The sequence below is a fragment of the Macaca thibetana genome, chromosome 5, assembly GCF_024542745.1.
Source record: "Macaca thibetana thibetana isolate TM-01 chromosome 5, ASM2454274v1, whole genome shotgun sequence".
NCBI lineage: Eukaryota > Metazoa > Chordata > Mammalia > Primates > Cercopithecidae > Macaca > Macaca thibetana.
The window spans coordinates 51,284,392-51,298,846 of record NC_065582.1 but is presented as its reverse complement, the minus strand read 5'-3'; the positions used below and the strand labels follow the sequence as shown (position 1 = coordinate 51,298,846).

Below are 14,455 nucleotides of genomic sequence, written 5' to 3'. Positions count from 1 at the left end.
CATACAAATTCCAATAAAGATAAATGCTTTCTTTTTATGTTTCTTAAATACATGTGAATTCTAGATGTAGTTTTGCAACAAAACATCCTCTGTGTTGTTGTTGAAGGTAGTCATCACTTCTGCTGATAAAGGATGGTATAAGAATAATCAGGATATTCACATGAGATTTAAGTCAGATCAGAGAAGAATCTGATTTATGAAGTTGACTGAGTAATAGAGCAGAGAGCCACGCTCAAAAGAAATAAACATTGAAAACAAACAGAATGCAGGGAAAAAACGAGTCAATACAAATTCTCTGTCGTAAGAAATTAAAAATAAAACTGGAAACAACATCCTGAGTATGAAAAAAAAAAAAAAGTCTTCTGGATGAGTAATATCAGATCGCATATGTGCTCTCAGAGTTAAGAGTTGAATTGCTGTCAACAGATTCTAGAGGGGCTCGTTTTCCTGACATCTCAATGTGCATATTGCATCTTCCTAAACAACAAATGCTCACACAGAAAGGACATTACCTGGAGCTCAGCCAAGGAGGTTTACCAGTTTACAGGAACACAGTCTATATTTTATTCCTGCATTTTTATTGCAATCATTATTTTAGTCTCACAAATATTTTTCAAAATTTATTCCCACCTTTTTTATTTTTTGCCTATCTGAAAAGCATCAGAGCTCAACTCCCCACTTTTGCAATATGCTCTTCAGTTTAGCATATTATCTTTAACAATTATGTCTAAAAAATGCAACCTAATGATAACAGACAAAATACCACCATGTTGAGGTGAATGTGTTGCATAAATAATTCCTAATCATATTCAAGAATATTTTGTAGTTGAGGACTTGTGTCATTCTATTTTTTAAAAAAACTATATTGAAAATATATCCTTAATGTTTGCCCAACCATAGGTTCTTAAGAATCGTGATCATGTGCCTAGTTGACATATGGCTGCATCATGTACTTCATATTGCTTTGGTGAATAAAAATTATTTTAAATGACTAAAGTAAAATATACAAATAAAATACTTGAAAACTAGGAAAAGCTAAAACTTTTAAGGTTGCATTATATTTAAATCAAAGCCCACAAAATCTAATAAAAAATACAGTTCTGTTTCCTCATTACCTAGGGTGAATAATCAGGAGGCATCAATCTTTTGCTCTTTTCTTTAGTTGCAATTGATACAGGCACCAGTTTTGCATGTTATAGGCATCAATATACCAATCTTATTTAACTCTAATTGCTCTATGTCACAGATCAGGGAGGGAGACATGAAAGCAAGTTTCAGCTTTAGCTAAAGTCATTAACTTCCAGTCTCTTAGGAGCAGTGCCTGCTCCAACATGTTGAAGAAACTTGGGCCCCACTATTTCTACAAAGCTCTGTTAAGAAGGCTGAAATTTTGGGTAACCCTGGGCACGTGAGAAAAACATTCAAAACTGCTGTAGACAAGGGGTGGAAATTTAAGTAAATTCAACCAGAATCTGAAATTTTGCTGCACTCAATGGATTTTGTTATATTACATTTATTTTAAACAGAAACAGGCAGCCAAAACCAAAAATGTGTTCATTGAAAACCCATTCTCAAGGCATATCTATGTGCAGTGAAAATAGGCACCTCCTGAAAGACAATGAACAAAGAAAAATAGTTGATTTACAAATGTGAAGCATCAGAACACTTACAAGATGATTTGTTCTGACCTTCAGATACTAAAATGAAGCTTGAATTCACAAATAACTTCAGCTGTAATGGTTCATTTACTCTCTTGACATTGGTGATATCACTAACAACAGTGGTATAACTAGATCTTGATTAAACTTACTTTTTTTTCATTTGAAGAGCATTTCGTTATGATCATCCTAATTGCTAACTTTTGAAGTTCACTTAAGTTCTTGGCACTTATTTGTCCAGTTAATCCTCATAACAAAAGCGTTAAAACTTACTCCAATGGGTTATCCTGATGGCTAATGAATTTATATATGCAAAGTGCTTTGTTCCTGGCACAAAATATAAATTTAATAAGTGCTAAACATTTGTCAAGTAGAATTATTTTCCACATTTTACAGTTAGAGAGAACTTTTAAATTATAGAGCTGAGCTTCTAGGGCCATGCTCTTGTCCACAATTCTGTGTTTCATACAGTGTGGACTGTACGCAGTTAGAAGTCACGTGCATACACATCTCTTTAATGTCTAATTCTCTTCCTTTACAGTTCTACACTGTCAATCTCATTTCTCACTAGCCTCTGCTTTATACTTTCTCTAGCAATATGCTTTTCTTGCTTCAGAGCGACCTTTAAATCCCAGAGCTACTTCTTACTTCTGGAACAATTTCCAGGAAAGCATATTGTATCTTATGTCTAAATGTTTGTTTCAGGTATATCTATTTTCTGAAGCTTTTTCAGGTTGACTCCATCTCTTTTCAACTTCTAACTTATCTATATATACCCTGACCTCTTAATATTCTTCATTTCTTTTCTTTGTATAGAGAAGTATGCTTAGGAACACATCTGTTATTGTCTCTTTTGAATTCTGGATTCTTAGGAAGTAGCAACTTTATCTGAAGCCTCTGTTGTTGTTCCATACAAAGTTCCAATGTATTATAAATTGTAACCTTCTAAGGACATCTACATGAAGAAGACTGCATCTTTGCCAACATGTCCCAAAGAATAATACGTCATCAATGATCAAACAAAACTATAAGAAAAATTTGATTATGAAATTCAAATTTTTAATATACTAAATATTGTACTATTATGATGTATATTCCAAAGATCCAAACTACTTCTTTTCCTCCATTTAACAGGTCTGAAGTTCAAAAGCAAAACCTTCTATCCATTAATAAATCATATGCTGTATGTCTAAGAACTGAAGTATACAATTACACAAAGAACCCACAATGTTCAAATAATAAATCACCTTGGTATTTAGAAAGTATTGTGCCATGAATCAAAACCTTTATTAGAATCATAAGATATCTTACTTACGTTACATCAGAGTGACTATGAAATATTACACAGGTTTTTCAGTATGAAGTTATGTAAAATTTTTCTGATACGAGATTTACCCGATACATATTAATATGACAGTCTTGTATTCTAAAAGCATTCTTACACTTGGGAGTGAGTCTGATAAATTAAGAATGGTCCTCCATGTCTATTCTGTACCAGGTGTTAATGAGACAATAAACAAATGATTTATCTTATCTAGGTCTCAATTTTCTAATCTGCAAAATGGATGGATTGACACAATCCTGACTTGTTTCTAAATTCTACCAAAAATTTCTAAATATTTCATACAATTTTTTTAATGATTAGAAATTATTATTCATAAAAATAATTCATTTAGTCATCATATTCTATATTAAATATCTATTGCATTCATACTTCACTATTGAAAATCCATCCTATGGTGCTACACTGCTGATGGAATTATATTATAAGCTGTGCTACTCTGAGCAGTTTTATAATTTATTCTACTTAGAATGTTTCTGTAATGAATATTGTCTTGATCATTATAGGAAAATAATTTCTCTATTAAGACAGCTTTCAGAGAAAAACTGATAAAATACAAATATTGCACATAAATTTTCTTTTTTTTTTAATTTATTTATTATTATTATACTTTAAGTTGTAGGGTACATGTGCATAACGTGCAGGTTTGTTACATATGTATACTTGTGCCATGTTGCTGTGCTGCACCCATCAACTCGTCATTTACATCAGGTATAACTCCCAATGCAATCCCCCCCTCCCCCCTCCCCATGATAGGCCCCGGTGTGTGATGTTCCCCTTCCTGAGTCCCAGTGATCTCATTGTTCAGTTCCCACCTATGAGTGAGAACATGCGGTGTTTGGTTTTCTGTTCTTGTGATAGTTTGCTAAGAATGATGGATTCCAGCTGCATCCAAGTCCCTACAAAGGACTCAAACTCATCCTTTTTTATGGCTGCAGAGTATTCCATGGTGTATATGTGCCACATTTTCTTAATCCAATCTGTCACTGATGGACATTTGGGTTGATTCCAAGTCTTTGCTATTGTGAATAGTGCTGCAATAAACATACGTGTGCATGTGTCTTTATAGCAGCATAATTTATAATCCTTTGGGTATATACCCAGTAATGGGATGGCTGGGTCATATGGTACATCTAGTTCTAGATCCTTGAGGAATCGCCATACTGTTTTCCATAATGGTTGAACTAGTTTACAATCCCACCAACAGTGTAAAAGTGTTCCTATTTCTCCACATCCTCTCCAGCACCTGTTGTTTCCTGACTTTTTAATGATTGCCATTCTAACTGGTGTGAGATGGTATCTCATTGTGGTTTTGATTTGCATTTCTCTGATGGCCAGTGATGATGAGCATTTTTTCATGTGTCTGTTGGCTGTATGAATGTCTTCTTTTGAGAAATGTCTGTTCATATCCTTTGCCCACTTTTTGACGGGGTTGTTTGTTTTTTTCTTGTAAATTTGTTTGAGTTCTTTGTAGGTTCTGGATATTAGCCCTTTGTCAGATGAGTAGATTGCAAAAATTTTCTCCCATTCTGTAGGTTGCCTGTTCACTCTGATGGTAGTGTCTTTTGCTGTGCAGAAGCTCTTTAGTTTAATGAGATCCCATTTGTCAATTTTGGCTTTTGCTGCCGTTGCTTTTGGTGTTTTAGACATGAAGTCTTTGCCCATGCCTATGTCCTGAATGGTACTACCTAGGTTTTCCTCTAGGATTTTTATGGTATTAGGTCTAACATTTAAGTCTCTAATCCATCTGGAATTAATTTTCAGATAAGGAGTAAGGAAAGGATCCAGTTTCAGCTTTCTACTTATGGCTAGCCAATTTTCCCAGCACCATTTATTAAATAGGGAATCCTTTCCCCATTTCTTGTTTCTCTCAGGTTTGTCAAAGATCAGATGGCTGTAGATGTGTGGTATTATTTCTGAGGACTCTGTTCTGTTCCATTGGTCTATATCTCTGTTTTGGTACCAGTACCATGCTGTTTTGGTTACTGTAGCCTTGTAGTATAGTTTGAAGTCAGGTAGCGTGATGCCTCCAGCTTTCTTCTTTTGACTTAGGATTGTCTTGGAGATGCGGGCTCTTTTTTGGTTCCATATGAACTTTAAAGCAGTTTTTTCCAATTCTGTGAAGAAACTCATTGGTAGCTTGATGGGGATGGCATTGAGTCTATAAATTACCTTGGGCAGTATGGCCATTTTCACGATATTGATTCTTCCTATCCATGAGCATGGTATGTTCTTCCATTTGTTTGTGTCCTCTTTGATTTCACTGAGCAGTGGTTTGTAGTTCTCCTTGAAGAGGTCCTTTACATCCCTTGTAAGTTGGATTCCTAGGTATTTGATTCTCTTTGAAGCAATTGTGAATGGAAGTTCATTCCTGATTTGGCTCTCTGTTTGTCTGTTACTGGTGTATAAGAATGCTTGTGATTTTTGCACATTAATTTTGTATCCTGAGACTTTGCTGAAGTTGCTTATCAGCTTAAGGAGATTTTGGGCTGAGACAATGGGGTTTTCTAAATATACAATCATGTCATCTGCAAACAGGGACAATTTGACTTCTTCTTTTCCTAACTGAATACCCTTGATTTCTTTCTCTTGCCTGATTGCCCTAGCCAGAACTTCCAACACTATGTTGAATAGGAGTGGTGAGAGAGGGCATCCCTGTCTTGTGCCAGTTTTCAAAGGGAATTTTTCCAGTTTTTTGCCCATTCAGTATGAAATTGGCTGTGGGTTTGTCATAAATAGCTCTTATTATTTTGAGGTACGTTCCATCAATACCGAATTTATTGAGCGTTTTTAGCATGAAGGGCTGTTGAATTTTGTCAAAAGCCTTTTCTGCATCTATTGAGATAATCATGTGGTTCTTGTCTTTGGTTCTGTTTATATGCTGGATTATGTTTATTGATTTGCGAATGTTGAACCAGCCTTGCATCCCAGGGATGAAGCCCACTTGATCATGGTGGATAAGCTTTTGGATGTGTTGCTGAATCCGGTTTGCCAGTATTTTATTGAGGATTTTTGCATCGATGTTCATCAGGGATATTGGTCTAAAATTCTCTTTTTTTGTTGTGTCTCTGCCAGGCTTTGGTATCAGGATAATGTTGGCCTCATAAAATGAGTTAGGGAGGATTCCCTCTTTTTCTATTGATTGGAATAGTTTCAGAAGGAATGGTACCAACTCCTCCTTGTACCTCTGGTAGAATTCAGCTGTGAATCCATCTGGTCCTGGACTTTAAATACATCAGCTACCTTTCTGGATTTGTCCTTATTTATCTCATCACTCAGTTCTTTGCTTCACAAAAGCTCGATTATTCCTGTTAGGATATATTAAGGAAAACATCATTTGAAAGGAAAAGGCAGAGCAAAGATCCAAGTAGTAGAGTATAAGAAGAAAATCTCCATTTGGCTTCACTGTTTTATTTTTTTATGATAGTGACCTTTACTATTTACTTACAGACTTTTAAAGCTAGAAAGGAAATGACACAATTATCTAGCTTACCTCCCTATTTTAAAGTAAATAAATTTTTGTTTCATTAATGAAATGCAAAAATCATTGCTGTACTATAATACAATATTTCCTAATATGAACATACTTTGATTCTGTCTCTACCATGCTGTTTATTCCAAAGAACATCCTTTTCAGCACAGTAACTCTTAAAATTGCAGAGCAATTGAAAACTTTATTTTCAAATATATTTGCAAGTAACTGTGTCCAATTTTGAAGCTCTAGACTTAGGAACATATGTGTAATTTTTTTAAGTTACCTGGTAACCTTAGGATAGGTTGCACCTCATCAAACTGGTTATATTATGTGCAGTTCAATGTCAGGCCTGCTGAATCAATTAGAAAAGACATAAACTGAAATATGAGCTATGTCTTGCTAGAATGAAAAATCAGATGTTATGTCTGTTTTTTAGTTTGATATGTGCCCTTGATCTTCAGCTGTCAGATCAACTTTGGACGTTTTGTTTTTTATGGTTTACAAAGTATTCACAGGTGTGAGACCGCAATTTTTTTCAACAAAGGGATTATTTCTTCACAATTCAAATAATCTTATATATAAAATACCTTGTCTATAAACTACATCTTACTGTTACCACTGAGATAGGATCATGAAATAGTAAAATAGAAATCTAGTCTTTTATATTTCTATGTTTTAAAAATGTACATATACACACACATATGTATTTAGTTATTATATACTTATATATATCCACCAACACTTGAATGTGTATCAGTTATAAGTCACAGAACTAAAAATCACACAGTACGTGTCATCTTTTATTTGTATTCAAAATCTGTAAACTGAACACAAAGTTTGACAACTTCTGGGGTTACAAACCACAAACAGGCATAAATGTGCCAGAAATTATGGTTTTTCCCTTTTAATTCTGAAATTAATTCTTTGAAATTTATTCACAGTATCAAGATAAAGTTTGGAGAGATAAGGAATCTGGAACTACTAACAACATCTGTGACCATTATCTCTATGATATGGGGGAAAAAGAATCTTTAATAGAAATTTGTGAAAAAAATAACATTGTCAATATTATAACAATTAGGAAGGAAAGAATAGGGAGAAGAAAGAATAGGGAGAAGAAAGATTAGCCAAGCTAATTATGTGTTTAAGTAGATTTTTATCTTATACTTTATTGCACTATATTTATTTAAGGGTGCCTAGGAATATGCTTTTATTTACCTTTGCAATATTTTTCTCAATTAAAGATGTCTTCAAACATATGATTCACTAAAATCTGCATTGCTCCAAAGAAAATTATTTTCAGAAAATTGCATTCTATTCAGTGGGCATAATTAGAACCATAAGACTTCCAAGAACTTTTTAGAAAGTCCCCTTAAATCTTTGCAAATTTTTAAAATAAGAATTCCTGCCATGCACAGATTATTAGGTCAATATTTATATTAAAATAGAGAGAAACAGAATTGTAAAACATGAAATAATTATGTTTGGCTATAATAGTTTACATTCTCCAAAGTGTTTTAATATATTCAACCTTATTTAGTTGAAACAACTCTACATCATAGGTACTTAGTTATTATTACACGGCCTAAACTTCATCTGTATATCAATTTATCTCTGTGATTTCATCCTACCATTGTCTTTTGTACCCTTCCCATGGCAACAACAATGATAACAAAAAAACCATCTGAGCTCAACCTGGTAGGTAGGTTATAAAGAATCCATCTCATATGCATCTGTATTTCAAATCCCAGTTGAAGTATTCACAATCTAACGTTAATCGCTATATTAAATATCTGAACACCAGTATGCCCAGTTACAGGGAAAGGCCATTCACTGTTGGTAGAGACATGGTATTGTCTTTGTCTTTGTTTGTGTTTGTCAAAATTCCTCAAAAAATAAGAATACTTTATATGCATTTTATATGTATAACATACCTCTGTATATATCTGTACATGTGATAACTATTTAAATTACAAGTTCAAAAGTGCAAAATAAGTAGCACCGGAAATCAATATGATGAAGAATATTTTATTTCTGGACTCAGAAAAATGTCTTTGTGACTTTGGTATACTACCCATCATTTGACAGAGTGGAGAAATACAGATTTTTATCTGAGGCCTTCAGGTGCTGGCTTCATTTAAAATTACAAGCATCAACAGCTCATTCAAGTGTTTTGATAATAAAATTGTCAGTAGTCCAAAAGTGATTTCAATATTTAATTATTCATCACATGATTAAAAATAAAATTAGTATTAACGTGTGAATGTGTAGTTTTCTCAACAATATTGGCCAATATTATTTTAAAGAACATCTCTGAAGGTTTTTACGTAAGAAAACAGACTGTCCCAGAAATCCTGGTCCCAGTTATCCTGAAGTTTCCTCTGATTCATCAAGTATTTAAGTTTCCAGGCCAACAGAAGCCTGGGGCTCAAATATTTGTAGCAAATCGGTGACTCAGGGCAACACAGCAGAACCCTGAGAAACAATCAAGAAGGAATTGCTTATAATCATGTGCTCAGTTACACAAAAGATACTCATTTCTTTTCACCACCACCCACCAAAGACCCCGGAGGACCCAGAGTCTATGATAATAGAATAGGTTACCAAAGGAAATTCCAGATGACCCATTAAATTTGAATTTCAGATACACAAACAAAAAATTTAAAGTATGCTACAGGCACTATTTGAAGTATACTTATACCAAAAGAAAATGTTTATCTGAAATTCAAATTTAACTGGGCAATTTTTATTTTTGTTTTTGTTTTATTATTTTGATAAATCTAAGAACATCCTTACCTCCACATACAATTCAAGGCTGATCAGTGAGGGAAGGATAAGAGTTTTAGACAAGAGGCTAGGCGTAGTGGCTCATGCCTGTAGTCCCAGTACTTTGGGAGGCTGAGGTGGGACAATTGCTTAAGACCAGGAGTTTGAGATCAGCATGGGGAATATAGCAAGACACCACCTCTACAAAAAAAACAAATTAGCTGGTTATGGTGGCAAATGCCTGTAGTTCCAGCTACTTGGGAGGCTGAAGCAGGAAGATTGCTTGAGCCCAGGAGGTTGAGGCTGCAGTGAGCCATGACTGCACCACTGCACTGCAGCTGAGGTGACAGAGCAAGACCCCATCTTAAAAAAAAAAAGAAAAGAAAAAAAGAAACTGAAATTCTAAACTAATCTAGGCCAGATTGGACTTTTTTCAATATAAAAGTGACAGGCAAGTTTTAAGTCTCCCATAAATCTCATTAAAGGGTGACAAGGAGAAAAAAAGTAAAACAGTTTCATGTTTTTATGCCCCTTCAATTTCAGATTTTCTCAATAAGACAGTTAAATATCTAGAGCTTGATAATTGAGTTCAATTCTGCATCGTTATTAATCCTATCTTAGTCCATACAGAGTAATCATTACCATCCCTAGAAATAGATGCAACGGGCATTTTAGAATAAAAGTTGTGACATCCTTTGAGGACAAATGCAAAAGTTCTGATGTGGATTCTCAGACATCAGTGCAGGTTTGGGAAATACCGACAGCCGAGATGGTGCTGAAAATGAGAACTCTCCAGCCTCTCCTTTAAAGCCCCTGGGCAGACATAAAAGTGCTTGGCTGGATGTTTAAAGTGGGAATCTCATGAATGCATTCTTGATAAAGCTTGCTGAAGATGGTGATTCCTGTGCAGTTTCCAGGGAGCTCTTGTGAAAGAGGGATGTCTAGAAAGTAACATTTAAACACAAACTCAGATACTGATTTGTCTTTTAAAAATTGAGCCTCTTCCTATAGAAATAAGGAGAAAAAAATGTATAAAAGTGGCCGAAGTCTTACATTCTGACATCCCTTCCTAAAGGGTTTGGGCATGCCATAAAAGAAGCAGGCTCATCTAGTAGAATGGGCACAGCAATGTATGCTATCCAGCTACTTGGGGAAACTCAGAAGGCACAAAAATGCAGGGAATTCTAGACCTGTCCCAGGGAGACACTTTTCAGCCTTGATTAGAATAGATCATTGAGATGCTTAGAAGACTGATAGCTGATATGAAAAAGAAAACATCTTTTCCTCTCTGTCCTAGGGACTGCCATGTGCCAAAAATGCCTCTACGCGAAAAGATGTAAGAAATATCATGAGAGAGCTGTAGGAATGAAATGTTTAAAGATACATCAGAAGGAAAGGAAAATAAATTCTCCACATATATGTCATGGTTATAAACTTTGCTCCAAAACGATGTCCAAAAAGTGATTAAAGATAGCAGAAATGGTAATCAGGTTCAATTGACAAAAGTTGTTGGTGTGGCCATAGTTAACATCTTTGAAGTCAGGTATAAACTGCAGGAATAACAAAGGAAGCCTACTGTTATAGACCAAATGTCTGTGCTATGGTTTGAATATATCTTCCAAAAGTGTGTTGGAAACTTAATCCCCAATGCAACAATGAGGTGAGGCCTACTCAGAGGTAATTAGGCCTTGAGGGTGGTGTCCTTATGAATGAATTAATGTTGTTATTGCAAGAGTGGATGTGTTATAAAAAGGGGAGTTCAGTACCCTTCTCTTTCTCTCTCTCTCTCTCTCTCTCTTTTCTTTCTCTCTCATTCTCTCTCATCCTTTCTTACCTTCTCACAATCCACCGTGAGATGATGCAGCAAGAAGGCCTTTTCCATATGCCAGTCCCTTGATCTGGGACCTCTCAACCTTTGGAACTGTAAGCTAATAAATTTCTGTTCATTATAAATTACCCAGTCTGTGGTATTCTGTTATAGCAGCACAAAATGGACTAATATAGTTTGTGTCTCCCCAAAATTTATATATTGAAGTCTTAATGCCCAGTGTAATGGTATTAGAAGATGAGGCCTTTGGGAGGTAATCAGAATTAGATGAGGTCATGAGGCTGAAGCCCTGTGATATTAGTATCCTCATAAGAAGAGAAAGAGACACCAAAGTTTCCTGTTTTAATTGCATGAGGACATAGTAAGAAGGCAGCCATCTGTAAGCCAGGAAGAGGGCCCTATACAAGGACCAAATCTGCCAGCACCTTGATCTTGGACTTTCTAGCCTACAGAACTATGAGAAATAAATGTCTGTTGTTTAAGCCACCCTGTCTATGGTATTTTGTTATGGAAGCACAAGCTGACTAAGACATCTACAATTCTCCTAAAGCTAATGAAATTAATTTTGGAAAAGAAGGATAGAGAGGTCAAAGTCACTGAAGAGAGAAAGAGAGAAAAGACCAAACTATGTACAATCATGAACATCCCTGTCAGTGCTTTAAGGGAACAGATGACGACTTCCTGGAACATTGTCCATGTGATGACTTCAGAGACTTGGGAGTAAATCAGACAGACTGACCCTGTTTCCTTGAATGAGTGCTTAAGTATTCAATACCAACTTGGTAGGTCTTCTGCTCATAAACTGATAGGATTCTACCAAAAAGTTAAAAATAATACAGAAAGCCTAACTTGTGCCAGGCAAAGCGATAAACTGGTCAGCATAAGATGCTTAGAGAAGCCCCCTCTAAGAATGCAACATTTAAGATGAGAAGGGGCTAGCTTTGAACAGTGGAAGGCAGAAAAGAAGAGCAGTCCAGACTGACAGGACAGTGCATGCAATCGTTTCAAGGTGAAAAAAATCTTGGCATGTCTGAGGTACTGAACAGAAGTCGGTTTAACTAGAGCATAATGAGAGAGCAAGTCACTCCAAAGAATTTAAAGAGGTAAGTTGTAAGTTGAACAGGAAAATAAATGAGTGAATAAATAAATGATTACTATGAAGAATGATTGCATTCCACTTATTAGACAGATTTGTGAAGGAAGGATTATTTAGGTACACAGTGAGTCATGGCAATTTTATAGAGGAAGCAAAACACAATGAATTTCTAAGACCTACAGAAAGAACAGCATTTGAAATCTTTGGGGAAAACAACATGTATGTCAGTGGACATGGAGCTCCGTGGTCTAAAGGCCCAGGAAGTAACAAATGGTAAGACAGACACACTTCTCCTGATGTGCCAAGAAAACTGATGGAGCAGAGATTCCTCATGCATGACCCCACGTTTGAAAAGTGCCAGTGCAAAGAAAAGCTCCAGTTGCTTTCCATGAAATTGCAAGATCATCTCTCGAGACAGGTGTTAAGCGATATCCTGTGTACTTACAATTTTCTTACTTAGCAAAGAATAGCTTGTAAAAACTCATTTTTGAGAAAATAGTGGTTATTCTCATTGACAATTATTAAATATGACATAGTTAACAGTGAGAAGAACTATCTAAATAACCATAACTGTCAATTTCTTGATGCTAAGTAGAATTTAGTCTTCAAGAAAAGAGGTTTTTAAATTATTAAAGTTTGCAGCTAGAAAATAACTTGAAGCAAACGTCATTACTCTCTCTATTTTGCAAATTAGGCAAGTGAAACAAAAATGCATTAATTTAAGAATAGCAATAACGCATTCAATATTGACTAGTTTAGTGCACACTTCCCATTGTTCCTCTTTTGTCCCCAAAGTTAGCATAAACAAGATTCCTAAGAACTCAGGAGAGTGCAAATGGTATACAAGCACAAGTTTTTCATTACTAAATTAAGTAAATAGAATGGAATGAAGGTTTTTATCTATTTATTTCTCACAAGAGAAAATTCGGGGGACTTGACATTTCCTCCTTTGAGAGTACACAGTCCTTTTTAGAAACGATGACCTCTAAATCATGCTTGTTGCCTAAGGAGCCATGCCTTAGCTAACTCAATAATCTTGCTGCAAAAGTAATCAGTAATCAGATGAGAAGATAAGCAATACTCCGGTCTCAGAGACATGAGTCTCTAACAATTTTTTTTTTTTGCCAGCAAAATGTATTTCAGCAAAAGTAATTATTAATTTTGAATTAAATCATTCTTTTACTTAAATGACAAATATATATACTTTTAAAGTATAAACCGTAAAAGAAATTTATCTATTTTTACAATACAAATTATTTTAGAAGGTGCAGTAATTCAGGAATAATTAGTAAAATGAATAATTCCAGAGTTTGGGACCATGTGAATTTTAGGATATCCAAATTTCAAAGAAAAAATTTTGAAATACTGTATCTCAAAGTATACCTACACATTTTTCTTCCTAGAAGGTGAAATTAAAAACAGTAATATATAAAATTTTTCTTAAAAGGTTTATTATTTCTGATTCTTCCTAATCTATTTAATTGTTACGCAACAAAACAATGTGGTAGACGGAGTAACGACCCCAAACAGATTCTGCAGCTTAATCCTTAGAACTTGTGAATATGTTAGATTACTTGGCAAAGGGGAATCAAGTATATACATGGAATTAAAGGTTGCCAGTCAGATAATTAGCTAACTTTAAAATACGGAGATTTTCCTGGATTACCTAAGTAGGCCCAATTAAGCACAAGGGTCCTTAAATGTGGAAAATGAAGGCAAAACTCGGTGTCAGAATGATACAACGTGAAACAGACTTGAATGGCCATTGCTGTCTTTGAAGATGGAAGGAAGCCAAGAGCTAAGGAGCATGGGCAGCCTTTAGAATCTGGAAAGGGAAAGAAAATGCATTCTCTCCTAGAGCCTCCAGAAAAGAATATAGCCCTGCCAACATTTTGACTTTAGCCCAGTGAGACTGTTTTGGACTTCCGACCACTAGAACTGTAAAATGATCAAATTATGTTGTGTTAAGCTACCAAGTGCTAGAATTTGTTACAGGAACCATAGATAACTCACACACCAGACATAAAATCATCCAAGTTTGCAAACAATGTTAAATAAATTGGAATTGGGAAAAAGTAATTGAATTTGGGAATTAACTTCTTAGAAATTTCATGCCACACATCCCAAAAGTAAATCAACAAATTCAGCTTCTAAAACAGTATGAGAAAAGTGACACGGTATCCACAGAACACGCAACTTGTTTAATGTTATTTTACCTTTACCACATCCTCTATTCTTTGGAACAATTATTTCTTTTATACCTCTAGTCATCTATTACACATTTAAGAAG

The 14,455-nt window shown here is 35.0% G+C and overlaps 1 long non-coding RNA gene across 1 annotated transcript in view; it reads right to left on the bottom strand.

The window, feature by feature from the left end:
- Window positions 1-5,179: 5,179 nt before the first annotated feature.
- LOC126954627 (uncharacterized) overlaps window positions 5,180-14,455 on the bottom strand; it is a 36,260-nt gene continuing 26,984 nt past the window's right edge. Inside the window, exon 5 of the long non-coding RNA XR_007725665.1 lies at window positions 5,180-6,308. This is a non-coding gene — a long non-coding RNA (uncharacterized LOC126954627). The remainder of the gene's footprint in view (window positions 6,309-14,455) is intronic.